Source organism: Lissotriton vulgaris, chromosome 8 (genome assembly GCF_964263255.1).
Source record: "Lissotriton vulgaris chromosome 8, aLisVul1.2, whole genome shotgun sequence".
NCBI lineage: Eukaryota > Metazoa > Chordata > Amphibia > Caudata > Salamandridae > Lissotriton > Lissotriton vulgaris.
This window is the reverse complement of record NC_141696.1, coordinates 583544538-583549480: the sequence shown is the minus strand read 5'-3', so window position 1 is coordinate 583549480 and position 4943 is coordinate 583544538.

Here is a 4943-nt window from a genome sequence, read left to right as displayed (position 1 = left end):
GCCACCATAACATCATGCAGGGTCAGGTCTGATGCAGGGCCTCGGATTCTCCTCCCACCATGATGGTGTGCCTTGAATCTGTTGGAGAACCTTTGGGCAGCGTGTACCGATCCAATTTGTTGGTCTGAACTTGCATCATTCCCTTGGTTATCCTGGATTGATGTTTGTCGGTGTCCGGTTTGGTTGCCATTTGTATATCAGCCCCCAGCCTAGTCCCATGTTGTTTCCCCCTGGAGCTAGATGCCAAGTTCACAATTCAGCCATCGCGCTGAAAGCCGTCTGCATGACCACCAGGCCTCTGGGGGTATTCTGTGCAGTGCTCGCCGGGGGGCACAAAGCATGCGTCTGTGCCAGTGCGGGCCAGGAGCGCCCTCAGCCACTCCGGTCCGCCTGATAATGCCTGGAGATATTATCCCTGTTGTCCCAAACCAGCTCCCAATGTGATGAGCCTGCTGCTGTGAAGAGGCTCTAATCGGGGGGAGGGGCCCGTGCCTCCCGGAATAGATAGGCACCCCCCAGCAGTGAGTTCTTAGACCGGTTCTCTAACTCCTGTCCCAGAGCCGCCTCCTCCTGGCTTAATAAAGATTGTTGTGGTCCTCCAATTGTTGAATGGCCTCTGGGGGGGGGGGGGTCCACCACTGCAACCATACCCCCTCAATAGTTTGCACTCCACCTCGGTCTGGTACAATAGTCACTGGTCGACTTTGTGACTCTGCGGGTGCCGGAGACTGCCCACCCAGTCCCGGCCATAATTTCCTCCCTTGGAGTAATATGGAGGGGGGAGAAAAGGTCCTCCACTCACCCCCGGTCCCCCTGTGTAACTGTCGGGCGCCGGCCCCTGCCAAAGCCTCGCAGCCTGCACTTAAGATGCTGCGTCACCGGGGTTCTTGTTCTTGACCAGTCTAGTTCACGCCAGTTCCCGGCTCTGGGTCTGCAAAAGGCCGCAAACTACAGAGCTCAAATCTCTGGATTCCGGCATCTTTGGAAGGTCGGGGTTGCAGCCAGCGGCACCACTCTTGCTCCTCTTTCGAACACCGAGCCTCAAAGGCAGGATAGCAGGCAGGATGCTGGGCTTGGGGGACGGTTACGGCGGAGCCGAGGTTTTACGCTGCCATCTTGGTCCGGCGCGTAGCTCCTCCAGCCATCAATAACCTTTTACTTAAGCCCTATATTGAAAGGAAAAATAGAGTCACCCTGAGTTGAAAAAAGTTGACACTCCAAACTTTATTGGGGGAATCGTAGCTAAAATGAACAAGCAAAATGCTTAGAGCCAAGCTTAAGTGAAAACACGATACTACTGGCTTTTGAGCTGATTTCAGTAGAAATCAATGACCACCTGCTCCATCCAATCTTGTACATGAACCGCAGGGAGGCCCATTGGTTTGATGACGCTTGGGCTAAAGCACTAAAAAACCTTCATGCTGCTCTGAGAGCTAACCCAAGAGATACCATCCTGGTTAGATCATTGCGCCATTTATATTAAGAAGTGAGAGTAGCTAGACAGAGGGTGTTGAAGGAGGGGGCATGGGAAAAATTACAAAGAGCGGCAGTACTAAGGAATAGCAGGAATTTTTGGGGTACAATTAATGCTGCCTCCCTAAGAGAGGAGACAGAGATTACTCTAGAAATTCATGTGACTGTGGAGGCATGGGTGGCGCACTTCGAAGAGGTTTTTGGGAAAATAGGAGAGATAACTGATCAACCTACAGACCTACCTGTGTTTACCACAGGAAGTCTCACATCCTTTAGCCTGGAGGAATCAAACACACACTTTAAATCAGTGCAGTAGATTAAAAACACTTGAACCTGATGGGGTCCAGATTAATTTTTTTCTAGATAATCAGGAGTTAGGGGCACCATTTCTTACAAATGTTTTTAATACCATAGCATACACAGGTGCTTTGCCGTCCTGAAAACAGATGGGTTATAATTCTGATTTATAAAAAGGGGATAAGGCTAATCAAAAAAAATTATAGACCTATATCATTGCTGGACAGTACGGCCAAATAAATGGGGCGTTCACTCCTGAATAGATTGGAGGACTGGTCTTTTGAAAGGAACATACTAAATTGCTCTCAATATTGCTTCAGAAAAGGAAAAGGGACAATCAATCAGTGTCTCAATTTAAATTTGATAACAGCTAAGTATACGGAGGCTAAGGACGGCCATCTCTATATGGCCTTTATGGATCTATCGGCTGCTTTTGATTGAAAGCCCGCTTATTAGACAGCCTGGGAAGACATAGGTGGGAGACCAATTGTAATAAGAACACGGTAACACAATATTCTTTAACACCAAGTATAAATAATACTGTATCTTCCTAATTGACATTGTCTCAAGTCCCCAACTTAGATATGAGTTATTATGGTTTTGATTATTAATATATCCTGCATATGCTAGGCTACCCCGCTGAAACATATTCCATTGACTACCTCCCTTCCTGCCCATGTGACATACAATCCTTTCAGAGTGATCTTCATTTCATATTTTTCTGTAAGTTATGCATTAAGGAAAAGAATAGATACATTCTTCCACTTATGCATAGACGTAACTTTAGACAATGCCATCCGGCCTACTATTATCTCCAGTTATTAGTCGAGCCCCTTGTCTGCTACTGTTTGGCCTCGTTTTTATGGTCTGCCATAAAAAAGAGGAGATTGACTTCATAGGCTCTGTGTCTCAAACATAACATGGGAAAGCCACCAACATTGCGCACATCTACAAAAACTGCCTGGTCTCTAAGTTGAATTATCTTTATCTTTTTTATGATTTTAACTGTATTTCTTACTGTACATTGCTCAGTTTTAATCGACTAAATTAAAACCGTTGTCAACAAAACAATCAATAATCAACAATATTGGGTTGTGAGCTATAAGCTGTGTTTGGTGTGGTGAAGTGATGCTAGGAGTAAGATAAGCATGGGCAGAATTTGCGAATTCCCGATACGCGAATTTGCGTGAATTCGTAATCGCGATTCGCAAAAATTTGTGTTTGCAATTTATTGATTCGGGTCGCAATGACGTGTTCGCAATTTCCTGTTTCAGGTCACAATGACGTGTTTGCAACCGCGGCGTCGCTCGGCCAGCAACCAAAATCCCGCAGCGCACACGAACAGGGAGGAAAACTCATCAGCGAACGCAGAATCATGGTAAGTCAATGCCGCGCGTGAGATTGTATTTTTGAAGTGCGAACAAGGGAAAAAAATCCGCCAACTCGCGAATTGCAGATTTTTGGGCAATTTCACACGATTCGCATATCGCGAAATTGCCAAAAATTTGCAAATTCCACGAGCTGAATGAATTTTCAGCCCATACTTCGAGTAAGAGGATATAGGAACACCTTTATAGGAAATATATGGAAATATCATGTAATCATTGTTTGCCCATACATGTAATTGTTGATATGTTGCTCGGTGGTGTCTCATCGCCCTATCTATAATTAAATATGCAAAAGATTGTTCTAAAATACTGTGGTAAAATGTTTAAGCATGGTAAATAGCGATTTGCATAATATAAGTATTGTTAAATGAAATTCATGGTATATATGGTTTTTAACTGTGAAATGTTTGTTTTGTTAGATATACGTATTGAACTTAAGAAATAAAAGGAAGGAATATTATTTGTCCAAGTCCTGAAGAAGGTGTCATTATCGATTTGGTCCGACCGAAACACATCGACGCATACATTTTTGTTAAATTCTAAGTGGGACAAGAAGTACAGAGGCCAGATCTTATTGCCCCTTGCCTCTTTTACAACTTTTCGAATTAACGTTGCAAAGGCACAGTAGATTTGCCTTATCTATGATCCTTCCATGTAGTGTTTGAGTCTTGCCGTAACTATGTATTGTTCCATGTAGGATTTATGTATTGAAGACTTTGTTTATTTTTTATGACTAGAGGGAACTTTGTGATTCTGACATGTTTTTATTAGGTATTCAATTGAATGATCTGACACTGTGATTTTTTTATCTTGATTTTTTATTAAATGTATATTTTCTTAATTTATTGTTTCTCTGTATTCCTTATGGAGGTGTTCCAAGTATGAAATATAATAGAGAGTGATAGTATTGATAATGAATGGAGTGATTTGAAGCTGCCTAGTCCAAAGGGAATCATTTTATGTTCTGGTTATTGAGGGTAGACTTAAAAACAACAGAAGCTTAATTATAATCACTAGATCAGACCACGCAATTAATGGATGAACAAGGTACATAAAACACAACTCCGAGAGTATGATACAGCAATCATACAAACACTGAAATTCATGATTACAAGGCATACATGGTCTCTAAACATGCAGCGGGTGATATACCAGGCTCACTTTTATCCTGGTTGATAAGGAGAGAAAGCTTGGACTCGGGAAGGCACAGTCGGACCAGAAAGGGCCAGCGACCAACCCCTACTGAGGGGGCAGAAACGAGAGCGGGCAGCAGCTGAGCCCGAGAAAAGGCTAGGCATTGATTGGTAACCTTGGTTTGAAGGGACCAATCAGCAGTAGCCCTCTGGGGTGCACCCAAGAATAAAGGGCATAGGGTTCCCCCTCTATAGTCATGTGAGGGGGATAGGTGAGCAGCTAGGGGTCAGCTGAGGGCGGTCACGGCACTTGCAGCACGGGTCAGGCAGGGAGGCTACCCACACCACTTGGCAGCAAGGTGTAGCCTGGAAGTGGCAGGAAAGGTGCTAGACCCTGGCTGGGAAGAGGCATTTGCGCAGGGCGCTGTCAGAAGGTGCTGTTACGGTCTAAGTACTACAGGATATAAACTACAGGCAATTTAGGGCAATGATGAATTGATGTATGTTTTAACTTGGAATGTATGATTTAAGCTAATATGTGAATAAAGTGAAGGGACGTTTTGCACCATCAAGCGTGTTTCATCTGTTGATGTAAAAGAAGATGGGGTGCAATTTAGGCTGGGAAGTTCGAGGGCACTAGCCCATCTGGGAG